The sequence below is a fragment of the Mustela nivalis genome (genome assembly GCF_964662115.1).
Source record: "Mustela nivalis genome assembly, chromosome: 1".
Lineage (NCBI taxonomy): Eukaryota > Metazoa > Chordata > Mammalia > Carnivora > Mustelidae > Mustela > Mustela nivalis.
Genome location: NC_139020.1, coordinates 6,409,429 through 6,422,108, shown reverse-complemented (window position 1 = coordinate 6,422,108; position 12,680 = coordinate 6,409,429). Strand labels below are relative to the sequence as shown.

At 46.2% G+C, this 12,680-nt stretch overlaps 1 long non-coding RNA gene across 2 annotated transcripts; it reads right to left on the bottom strand.

Moving 5' to 3' along the window:
* Nucleotides 1-6,371: 6,371 nt before the first annotated feature.
* Nucleotides 6,372-11,903, bottom strand: LOC309863389. Of its 2 annotated transcripts, none has more exons than XR_014311012.1 (3): nt 11,256-11,903; nt 7,172-8,276; nt 6,372-6,851 (listed from the first exon to the last, which is right to left on the bottom strand). It is a non-coding gene; the product is annotated as an uncharacterized lncRNA (long non-coding RNA). The 2 variants fall into 2 exon arrangements; XR_014311013.1 differs by having other exon boundaries at nt 6,372-6,846.
* Nucleotides 11,904-12,680: the final 777 nt, after the last annotated feature.

Sequence of the window (12,680 nt, the reverse complement as noted above, 5' to 3'; positions counted from 1 at the left end):
AGGTCGAGAAGTGTGAAAGCATGGTGCTGCTCCAACCCAGCTTCAGAGGAACTGAAAGCCACTTGTACCAAAGGGGACACTACAAGGCCCTGACTACATCCCAAGTGGCCTTCTAGTGACTGTCCCAGAGCCTAAAACACACATGGTTAAAGTCCCTGCCTGGCTTGTCCCGTACATGGAACTCCTGCCGAACGTAGAGGTGTACAATGATGAAGTGGCCTTGTAACCCTTTGAGATCCACTACCTTGTATTATCTTGGTTGGATAAACTGTAGGAAATAAAGAGAAGGAAGCAGCTTATTTAAAGAGAAGTGGGACAAGGACTATCTCAGAATAAGTAGAAGTGGTAAAGGGCTGGGTGTTGAGTTATAGGGAAGGTAAGAAGCAGAATAAGGACTTGAGTCTGCTGTTGGGTCATGACAATGCTAGGAGCAGAGGTTACTATGGGTGTTAGAAGAGAAAAGAATGATAAGAATCAGGCCTTCCAGAATGGTGAGAGTTTCTGAGGAAGCTAAAGTCTAGAAGCGGGAGGAGAGGATCCGTTTTGGAGACCCCAACACACCAGCTCAGGAGCCAAGCACACCTCATTGCCAAAATGAGACCATAAATGTAGAGTTTGGGAATAGGAACACTCCCAGTTCTACGTAGCTGTCCCCTCTGAAGGCCTGCAGCCAAGAGCCTGGGGAAGGCCAGCGGTCCGGGTTGAAAGCTGGGAAGGGCAGAGAAGGGAGGAGATGAGTTGAGCCCCCTGACCTCCACACCTACCCAATACCCTATCTAGAGGACCCAAAGACCTTCAGAGAGTAATGGCTGCCACTTTGCTGCCTTTCAAATATCACACAAACTTCTCTTTTGGCTAATGCTAACTCAGAACCAGACAGGATCATTCAACTGTAGATCCTGATGAGCCATTCTACAGAATCATGGCATCATTAGAATGGTTGGAGAGTGGATAAATTATTGATTAGAAAGAGTCACTCTCTACCATTATGAGAAGGACGGAGTATATTTCTCCATCCCTTGGACTTAGGTTTATTCGTATGCTTTACTTTAGCCAGCAGAATGGGGCAGGAGAAGGTGGGCCAATTCGGAGGCTACATCTTAAGAGTCTTCATGTGTTCCCACTCACCATCTTTGCCACTACCGTTGGCATGAGACTAGATCATTAGCCTGGACTGTTGGCCCTGAGGGAGGATAAGGGATGCCTGGAACAGAGATGAACCACTCAAGCTAAACCAACCATAGATGAGCTAACCACTAGCTGATCCCCAGATGTATGGATAAACCTGGCCCAAATCCGCAGACCAGCCTTGACAAACTCGACCTGGATTAGCTGACGGCAGCACCTCCTGGCTACCCGAGGTCCATAAATGCTTACTATTGTACACTGCTGAGATCTCGCGACTGTGTCTTACACAGCATTGCTTTGGCCACAAGAAATCAAAACAACATTTGGCACTGGAAGCAGAGTGCCTCTCCATCAAAAATCCAAGACGTGGAACTGTCTTGGGGATCAATGACAGGAAGTTGAAGGACTGAAAGAAGCTGAGAAAAATAGTGAGAAAACAATTTCAGGAGGCTGGGACAGCCATGATCCATGTTCCAGAACAAGAAATAGAAAATATACCTAATGAACAGATGAATCTTATCAGAGATCTCCAGACAAAATACCAACAGGGTTTTTTAGCAACATACTATGAAAGGTACTTCCAGAAAGAAAAGAGCTCGAAAATGGCCAGTTTGCAAGCAGAATTTGGAGGAAATACAGGACTTCAGAACTTGATGAGTTAGAAAATAAAACAGTTGCTAATTTTCAGCCTTTCCCATCAGCAAAATATTTTAAAATTAAGATACAGCCAGGGAACTGTGATCAATCCCAGAGCATGTCCTCCATGACCTGGCCTCAGAGCAAAGACCAAATCAAGCTTATGGACATAAGATTTTTGTAAGAACGATGTGGGGTGAAGTGTATGGTCTGGAGTGTGCTCTCTCAGTTGGACATGAAGACTGTTAGGAGCCAGAAGGGTGAGAGGTAAGGGCAGCCTGAATGCCTACAACAGCAGTGAGTATACTGAGAGAGGAATATCTCAAAATGAATTCTGGGTGTGACTTTCGGTATATGGAGTGGACAGGAACGACATATATAAAAAACACACATTTCTGAGGGAGCCCTATAGGCCAAGTGCTGGCAACCAGGGGTAAAAGAGATTAGAAGAGATAGTTTAAAATACAAAATGATCTCTGGCCTCCTATATTAGTCAGGGCTCCAGGAAAACAGAACCAATAGAGCTGCTTAGTAGATGAAGATTGATAATAGATTAGGTAGATTAGATAGACAGATAGATGGATCATAGACAAATGATAACTGACATGTGATGGTTGATGGATGATAGATAGGGGGAGTTAGGGATTTATTTTGAGGAACTGCCCTACCCAGTCCACCACCATCGCCAGCCTCCCCACATGTGCCATCTTGAAAAATGGCCGCTCTGATCTAGTAGCTGCTCAGGGCAAAACCTTGTAGTGTCCCGATTCCTCTGGCTCTTCCCCTTCTCGCATCCAACCCAACTCACTAGCAAATTATCTTGGCTCTTCCTTTAAAATGCCTCCAGAATCCAAAAGTCTATGTCATGCTTCTCTCCCCAGCTTCCGGCCACCATCATCCCTGAGCTCTGGCTGTGGTGCCCTGAGGGTCCTCCTGCTTCTCTCCTTGCCATCAGACACTGCAGTTTCCACGCCGGAGCCAGACTCTTCCAGAACAAGTGAGATCATGCCATCCTCTGCTCACAACTTTACAATGACTCCCATTACCCAACAACCGAACTCCTGAAAGGGAATCTGGATTCTGGCCCTCACCTTTGAATTCAGCTCCTACCCCAGGCCCCCTTGCTGGTCCCATGGTCACTATGTTGGCTTTTGTAGCGGGTGCTGCCAGGGCCCAGGCCCATCTCTCCACACTCAGCTTTCTCCACCTGGGATAGCCTTCCTGCGATAAGACCTTGTCACTCCTGGCTTGAGCACCTTCTCTGGTAAGCAGGGCCCACACTCAGGGAAAGCAGCTCCTATCTAATGACAGAGCAGACTGGGAGGGTTCATACCCCTCTTTCCTCCCCCTCAGGGCGACAACACTGAGGCTTCTTAGACACATTCCCTGAGTCCTGAGCAGGATGGCAGTGGTCCACACCGAGCGCTCACTCACTCTGTCCCCTTGCATGTGCTCCCTCCCTTCCCTACCTCGCTTCGTCACTCCTTTGCCTGGGCTTCCTTCCCAGACAGTCTCTCTGCACTTGAATCCTTGTCTCAGAGTCTGTTTCTGGGTCTATCCAACCTTACAGAGCTTCCTTACTGTTCCTTAAGCATCCCAAGCATACCTCAGGGCCTTTGCACTGACTTGACTCCAGCCTAATGTTCTTTTTCCATGTAGCTGGATCGGCTCACTCCCATGCTCAGGCGTCCAATCAAATGTTACTTTATCCAAAACGAGCCCACCCCCCCCCAATCTTTTCTCTCATTATTCCTCTTAACACTTTAAAACCCACATGCTTAATCATTGTTGTCTGTCTGCCCACTAAAACACAGCTCTGTGAAACAAGAGACATGGACTGCACTGATCACTTCTGGACTGCTGTGTGCCCAGCACAGACCATGCCTGGCACAAAGTAGGTGCTCAGCAAACATCTGTTGAATTACTATTGGTTGTTCCATTTTACAGACAGTAATGAGAACAGCTAACATGAATTGAGTGCTTGCTATGGGTCAGGGCTTACCTAGGCTGACCTTGAACTCTCTTGACATGTACTCTTATCTTCCCTTCACAGTGAAAGAAACTGAGGCAGAGAGGCTAAGGGGTCACTCAAGCAATCTTGTCTTTGAGTCCATAGTCTACAGCATTTTTGTCTTCTCCTCGAGTCCCAGAAATGTCTGTAAATCACCCTAGGCAGAAAGCTGATCAGACCACACACCCCATGCTTTGTTCCGGGTTTAGAATTTCACTCTGTCTTTTCCAACTATTAAAAAAAAAAAAATACATATTTATTCTAGAAAATTTGGAAGCTCGGGAAAAAATAATAAGGAATTTTAAATCACCTAGGAACGCTGTTCACCCATGGTTGTTTTTCCCAGACTTTTTTCATGCAAATGCATGTCTCAAATACTTAACGCAAAATTAATATCGATATAGACATTTGTGTTACTTTTTACAATTTTAAAATTATGTTGTGAACATCTGTTGTGGTAATATCCTTTGAAAACATGGCCTGTAACGTCTACATAATATTCTGAACAAAACGCCTTAATTTATTTAGCAATTGTTACTCTTCAACATTGAGCTTGTCTCAGATTTTTTGGAGTCATTGTGAAGTACATGAATCTGTCGCTATCACTGGACTATTTCTGAGGACCTTTTCCTATAGTCAGAACGGCAGGGTCAGAGAGCATTCATGTGGCTAATAAAGCGTGTGATTCATGCTTCCAAACGCTGCTCCCAAAGGGTTTAACTAATATTTACTCCCACCAGGGTAGATAAAGCCCAGAACTCCACTGCTAGGTTTCTCGGCTCAATCACGCCGCCCTCCAGTGCCCATAAACGCTGATTTTACAGATGAGGAAAAAAGCCCAGATCAACGGGATGTCTTGCCCAAGATTAGTGACAATAATAAATGACAGTCCCTCAGAAATCAGAAAAGGGAGATGGAGCTCAAGAACCAGGTGACACCCACCTGGCAGGGAAACTCCTGGGACACCACCTCCCCACCTCCCAGCTCCTGGCCACCCACAGACTCTCCTGCAAAGCAACACAACATACATCTCCAGTGATTCCAGAAATTACACATCTTGGAAACTGCCAGAACATTTCCAAACCATGGTCAAATTATGATTTCTCTCAACCACACAGTCACCAAATGACCCGTGTGATGAGGAATTTGCTATTCACTACAGACAAGATCCAACACCAATAAAATGTTCTGGCCTGAAGCTGTTCAAAGGAAGGCCTCTGTTTTTAAATCTAAAATGAAAATAATAATAAATTTGTCAGCTGTCAGCAAGTCATAGGTAAACCAAAAACACAGGTCTTTGTCTCTGGCTTTCCTCTAAAACAAGACAAGATTTCCGTTGTCTGCAGTGATTTGGGTCACATCAGGGAGACCATAACTAGCTTTAGATCTGAGTTCAAGCTGTCACTCGTATTTATGTCACCATTTCAAAGCCAGAGCTGCCTAGTAAAATACTCCCCCTTGTCCTTTTAGAGCTTGGAGTATCTGGGTTCTTTTTCCAAAGATGATCATTAAAAAATAGCAATTTAGCCCATGATTTGTTAATTCTATTTTCTCTATCCACTTTGAAAAAAAAGGTAGCTGTAATATAGATTTATTATGTAAGGTTCCCATTCTTTTTAATTGGTTAGAATAATGCCAGTAAAGGGTACCAAAAATTCCAGAAGCAAATACATGATCTTAAAGGGCTTGGAGAAGTCTCTATAATTCATCTTCTTTTAGGTGTATTAGATCTTTTAGTGTTAACCTTGTTTATACTTTTATTTTTAAATTTCATATAATTTTTCGGTTCAAATGAAAATTGATCTCCGTCGCCAACACTCCAGATGAGCTCCATGTCCTGTTCACACGCTGCCCTCAACACACCCACCCCACCTGGTGTCCAACACCTGTTCGAGGCTCTTTACACATTAGTCCAGCAAAAGAAGACCCCCCACAGATATGAAGTGGTTTACCCTGGTTTTCTAATGAGGCTGAAAAGAGGCAGCCCCAGGACCCCCTTCTGAGTCTAACCCCCTCCTGATCTCCCCACTCAGAGGGAAAAACTGCCTGATTTACTCACCAGCCTGGCCCCATTCCAGCTGCCTGCAGATCTATGTCACCTCGCAAAGCCCGGCAGGACGATGTTGAGAATATCCTTAAGTTTAATGCAGTTAAACTGCATTTTGGTCATGAACTTCCATCGGTAAAACATTTCTTAACCCACACTGCCAATACCTTTTAAAATACTCATTTGTGAATGACATATAACTGTTCTCATAATTTTATGTGCATTATAAAAATACAAATGTTGAAGTTTGAGATTTAAGAGAGATATGAATAGAATTCCTGATATTTTAACACCCCAAGGGGTCGGCTCACAGAGCGGGGACACACACACACACACACACACACACACACCTCTGCACTGAGGTGTGCACATGCTTTTTAGAAACCTTCCAATCCCTTTGATTCCTGAGCTCGAGTCTGCGGAAGCCGAGCTATCCCTTGGCCATCAATCTGGGAACCCATGCAGGAGTGAACTATTTCTACTTTAAACCGATCCTGCCATAGACAGAATGCTGAAAAAAATAGCGAGGAAAGACTGTTTCCCTCACAGTTCTGCTTTTATATTTTTATTTCACCAAAGTGTATCATATCCAACCCATTCAGAAAGAATGCAATTCATGTGATTTCTTTTTGGAGCAGATACAGGATGGTTCCCATTTTAGTATCCTTAAACCCAAGTTATTGCGAGACGAGTGTATATATTTATGCAGAAGAACAATACCTGCATTAGTAAGCGAGAATATCCATCCTAGTCACTACATTAAAGGGCTAAGAAACTAGAAACTCCACCTGGCCGGTTTCCCAGACGCTCCTCCCCGACCGGCAGCGGTCGTTCCCGTTTTGGCCAGGCGGTGGCGCTCGAAGCAAGTGGTGACGCCCCAGGGCTCGGGACGCGCTGACCCCGAGGATGCTCTCCACAGCTCTTTGGTCAGAAAGTGGACTTGACACCGGCTCAGAAGCGTCGTGTCGTTCCCTGGGCACGCTGGGGTGAACGGACGAAGCATCTGGAAGCCGCGCTGGTGAGTCTGCGCTGCGGAGAAGAGAGGAACCGGCATGAAGGCGCACAGAAGCGCTGGAAAGGCGTTGGGCGCCGCAGGAGGAGACCTGGCCTCTGGGCACGCGGGCGCCCGGGACGGAGACCCGCGACAGGTGCAGCGCCCGCCGCTGCCCGAGAAGAAGGCAGGTGCCCCGTGGCGGCCGCGAGAACGCCGGGAGGCCCGAGGCCAGAGAGGGCGCGGGGCAGGGTCCTGCGCGCGCCGCACAGCCCGCCTCGGCCGGTAGCGCAGGGCCCCGTCCCGGAAAATCAAGCCCCGACCTCATTAGGATTCAGCACTTTAGAATTAAGCCCACCTGTCCTTTCAGATTTAGTGAGAAGCCTTTTCAAGTTCCACGGGTTCTCCTTTCATATGCAAACGAATCCAAGGTGACTGTTTTTCCTGGTGTCCAATTACTTTACAGAATTATGTTGCCTGTTCCGAGTAAAAAGATCTTCTGTCCTTCGGATCACTGTTTAAATACAGGTAATTATCGTCTCTATTTAAATAAACCCGAAAAAAAAAAAAACAGGAACTCCAAGGCAAAAGTTCATTTTCAGGAAGGAAGTTCTTCTGAAAGCGAGACTATGTACACTTTGCTTAAGTCTGCGTATTTTTCAAGGAGAGACTTCTAAAAGGAAATGTCCCGTAAACCCGAAAATAAAAGCAAATATCTCATCTTTTTGGTAAAATAAAGCATATTCTGCATCCCTGCCCTTTGTAAGAATTAAACTATCTAGAGATGTATCTCTTTGGGTTCATTTTCAGTTCCTAAATAACCTCTCACTGGAGTTACCATTATAAAAACCTCATTTCGTTCCTTGAAATTTGGGAGGGAAGGACAAGGACTGGCCTCTGGGCACGTTCTTTTCCAGAAGAAAAGAACGAGAAAATCCAGCACCCACCTGGGCAGCCACCTACGTGCAGACGGAGGCCCAGCCGTCTCACGGGGCCCCAGGATAGCACAGCCATCTTCCAGTGAGGCTCAAGTTCAAGACAGAATGCAGTGCGAGAAGAGAGCCTGGTCCCCTCGCACGCCATTTCTTATTTTTTCGTTTCATTTGGACCCGTCCCTGGACAGTTCCCTGTGACTTTTTCTGACATAAAAAGGCTCTCTGCTCTGCGAGCGGCCAAGACCTACAGAATGACCCACAGACGCTTCTCTCCCGTTGAATACATGCTACAAGGGTTCTCTCCCCTCCCTCAACTCTCCTCTGGCCCCCAGAGTGTACGCAGATGTGGGATCCTAATCTATTGTTCTTGCAATCCGGAGAAAGGCGGGGAAAAGGGAAGTTGTTGCTCTGCTGTGTGCTGGATAGCTGATTGGAAAACACCTACGCAGAAGAGAGTGCCAATGCCCTATTTTCCCAGATGCGCATGTCCTTCTCAACAGATGTGCGCTTGGCCGAAATAAACTTGTTCTGTTAAAAAAAAAAAAAAAAAAAAGGTGCTTATTTGAAAACAATGTATTCCTGTTCTCCAAATTACACCGTAACCCAGTTTAAAATAGGGTGGGAAACATCCCACTGATATTTTGATCCAGCTCTAAATTAGAGCACAGAAAACCAAATGCCTAACTAGTTCATTGAGGGAAAGCCCATCCAAGCCCTCGCCCTTCTAATCAGAACAAGTATCCATTTACCAGCATTTACTTGACCTTTCTATTGTCTTCCCAATAAAGAGCAAAGAAAGGGAAACAGCCGGAGAGCATTCCTCACGGAATACCCGGAGTGAACAGCCTACCCAAGCGCTGAGAAAGCAGTGTCTGCCGCTGACTTCCTGGGTTCAGCCCTTCTCTGCAAATTGCTAGATCAGTGACCGTGGGCAAGTCCCTTAACACCTCAGTGCCTCAGTTTTCTCATCTGTCCAACGGACCTGATAACAGAACCACCTCTTCAGGTGGCTGCCAGTGTGAGTTAACGCCTGGCAAGTATTGGACGTTGGTTTTGCGCTGAGAACACAGCAAGTACCCCGTGTGTATTACCTTGTTTCTCTTCTTCAGCCCTGACCACTGTTGCCCAACACACAGATAAAAAGTTGTCATTACCATGGTGCTTTAATGGTCCTGTGTTTAACACATCAGCTCTGTAGGGTTTCCGAAATGCATGTAACTTTGCGAGCAGAGAGGGGGAAACAGCTCCATAGAATGAGAGGGTAGAGAGCTAAGTTTCTTTTAAAAATCTGTTTTGATGTTTTGGGAAACAGCCTAAGTATCTAACATTAGGGAAATAAGATAATTATGGGAGGGGCACAAAAAGTTGACAAATAATTTAAATAATATAAATAAATGTCCATGATGTGTTAAGTGAGACAAAAGTATACGAATTTTTATAGACAGTACACTTTCCAACAGGTCATGAAATGGGTAGGAAAAAAAAAAAAGTTAGAATGATAAAATACTGCCAATGGTTACTGCGAGTGATGAAGAATGGGAGACTTTAGTTTTCTTCTCTATACCTCTCCAGCTGGACAAACTGCCACAAGATTAGTTGAGCATTTACTTTGTGCAAAGCACAGTTTGAAGTGTTTAGACATTTATTCTCCACAAAAGCCATTTTGCTTAGATGGTACCAGTGTTCTGAGCAGAGAGCCCGATGCAGGGCTCGATCCCAGGACCCTGAGATCATGACCTGAGCCAAAGGCAGAGGCTTAACTCGCTGAGCCATCCAGGTGCCCAAAAAAGGTTATTTTTTAAAGAATTTAATGTCATACAAATAATTTGACAAAATACGGTGTTTACATGAGCATCCATTCCTCAGACATTCTTATTTTATACAACCCCCAATAAGAATCTGAAACTTTCTAAATTTGCACGGCTTGCTTTGACTTCTCTAAAATACCCTTCCTTTCAAACATCTCTGTTGAAAATGCCTTTCAGAAATACAAATCCAGATTCCCGTTCTAAACCAACATGACTACTATGTCATTAAATCTACTTTTAAAAGCATATTTGAGCGGGGGATGTCTTGGATTATTTTTCTGCCGTTTGGATCTAGGAATGGCCACGTGGAGAAGAGAATTAGAAACTGAGCAGGAAGTGCAGACTGACTCCCACTTATTTAAAAATCTGAAACTCTCATAGAATTCCACAGTTTATTTTGCTTTGTATCTTCTTTGAGGATCCAGGTTAAGAATTTAAAGAGGAAGGTGAAAAACAAAATGTCTCTTCTTTGTTTAAAAACATTCTATTTTGCATCTTACATGCAGCACACCTACGTCTTTCAAAAAGGGGTTGCTGCTCTAGGACCTCAGGAGTATGGCAAATTACAAGAGCAAGGTCATAGACCACCATTAACTGATGGGCCAGTGTTCCATTCAACAGATACCTACTGGAGAGCTTCCAACGTGCCAGCCACAGTGCGAAGGTTTAAAAGCATTTGGCAAATCCTATTTGAAATGTCTGCTCAGCAATCGCTTCTTGGCCTTTTGGCTAAGATCAAGTGAAATGTCTGCTCAGTCCAGGAGTCTGGGGTTTTGGGGGAAAAAAAAAAAAAAAAGAGTTTGCAGATGTTTGGCTCTCAGAAAATAGACCGTCAGGGGTATGTTGAGCCACCCCACGTCCACCCTGGACAATGCTCCCCTTCGAAGAAATACACACAGAACATAAAGCATTCTCCTTGAACGTTTTGGCGGACCATCAGCAAGATGCACAGGGCTTGGATGATGCTATGGGAGGGGGATCCTAGCAACTGAACTTATGGGAGATTCTGGAAAGGCTTTGCCCATATGGTGGGCCAGCAGTAAACCTAAAATAAACACGATCACTCAAGCGGGGAGTTTTTTGAGCATGAAAGCTTGAGCAAGTTTGATAGCAGGACGCACCCTCCTTGACTCCAACAGGACCTTGACATGAAACCGTGTCCTCTTGGCTTTCCTCTTCCTTTTTGCCTGTTTATTTCATCAAATCCCACTGGCCACCCTTCAACTGCACAATATAGTGGTTTCTAAAAGGAAACCGTTGGAGTTTATTCCATTGGCATCAATGAAAGAAGGTTTCTTTCCCTTCAAATTGACTTCCCTGTAGCTTTTAACATGACACCAAGGGGTGGCTTTTGTCTCCAGCTTTATCCGGAAGTAGGGGAAGAGAACAACCGTGCTCTCTGTAAGCAGCCCGCGCAGAAGGCTCTGCCCACGCAGTTGGTAAAATAAGGCTGTTCTGCAGATCAGAAGTGGTTGTGCACAATGAAGAGAAGTCTTTTTTCTTTTAAGATATAACTTGAAACCTGCAACAAATTTGAGCACAATTTGTGTCTGGTAGTTTTTAGGAGGTGTGTCTAGACCCCAAGGAACAGTGAGTCCCATGTGGCTGGGACCTGGAATCTGGAGACGCGAGGTGGCCGGTGGCCCGCGCTTCCTGCCCTGGGGGAGGACCTTTCACCTCTCCGGCTTCTAGTCCACACCTGAGACACAGAGGGCGCCATGGTCTCCCGGGGGCTCCTTCTAGTCCTCACGTGGTGGCTCTGGAACAGCGGAACATCAGGAACCTGGGGAGGCTGCCTTTCCGTCCTGAGTGTGCCGCATGTGACGGAGGACCTGCTTCAGGTCCACCCGCTGCATTGAGCCGGGGGCTCTGGACGCCTCTGCTCAGGGCTTTCTTAGGTCATCCTGGGCCAACACGGAGCCCCCAGCCACCAACAGCTCTGAATCCTCTCTAGCATTTTCTGCCCCTCCTGAGAGTCCCCGGCCATAGGAGCAAGAACTAACATTCATCCATAAACACACGGAGGATGGGAGATGAGTCATCATGATGTCACGATCGCCTATTCTCTGCTCCTCCCAGCAACCTGCTGCATGCAGGCCAGTCCACCTGCCGTTCACCCACCAAGTATTTCGGAGCCTGTGTGTTACGTGGCTGGTATTGTGCAGCCCGATTCTCCAGCAGGGACCAAACTGGGCAGAGCCCTGCCCCCACAGAGGTGATTCTGAAGCTGGAAACAAGCAGGACACAAGGGAGTGACCCAATTCATTGAGAGCTCTCAGGGCGCCTGGGTGGCTCAGTGGGTTGAAGCCTCTGCCTTCGGCTCAGGTCGTGATCTCAGGGTCCTGGGATCGAGCCCCACATCAGGCTCTCATGTTTGGAGGGCCCCAAGGAGGAAAAGGGAGGGCATCAGGAGTGTGTGAGGAGTGGCCTCAGAGGGAGGGGACAATGGAGAAGAGCCAGTCTGGGCGGGGAGGAGCCGGCACTGGGGGTCAAGGTGCTGACCCAGGGCCACAGAAAGCCAGGCGAGTCTCAGACAGGGATTGGATTCAGGTGACATCCCCAGGCAGGCAGAGTCATGTCCACAAGATTTCTTGACCACAAGATTTGTGAATTAACAAAACCTCTTGATTTTCCTTCTCTGAGAGTTGATGCCTCATTGTTCTGCCTTGAAAGACCACATGCACACCATCAGTTCCTCTCTCCCCTTTCTATGAAACCCAAAGTATTGGGGGTCCTGGGTGGCTCAATTGTTAAGCATCTGTTTTTGGCTGGGGTCATGTTCGCAGGGTCCTGGGATCGACCCCCACATTGGGCTCCCCACTCTGCGGGAGGACTGCTGCTCTCTCTCCCACTCCCCCTGCTTATGACCTCTCTCTCATTGTATCCCTCTGTCAAATAAATAAATAAAATCTTAAAAAAAAAAAAAAAAAGAAAGAAAGAAACCCAAGGTATTGATTACCATTTGTTTTTTTCCAGTGGACTCAATATTTAATCAGTGTGTGTTCAACACGTACCTCCCTTGTCCCAGGCTGCGGAAAGCAGAAAGCCTTTTAGTGAGCTAGCACAGAAAGCTGGGGGCTGTGTCATCATCATACCTGACCCTTGTCTTGCGTGTCCCCTAAAC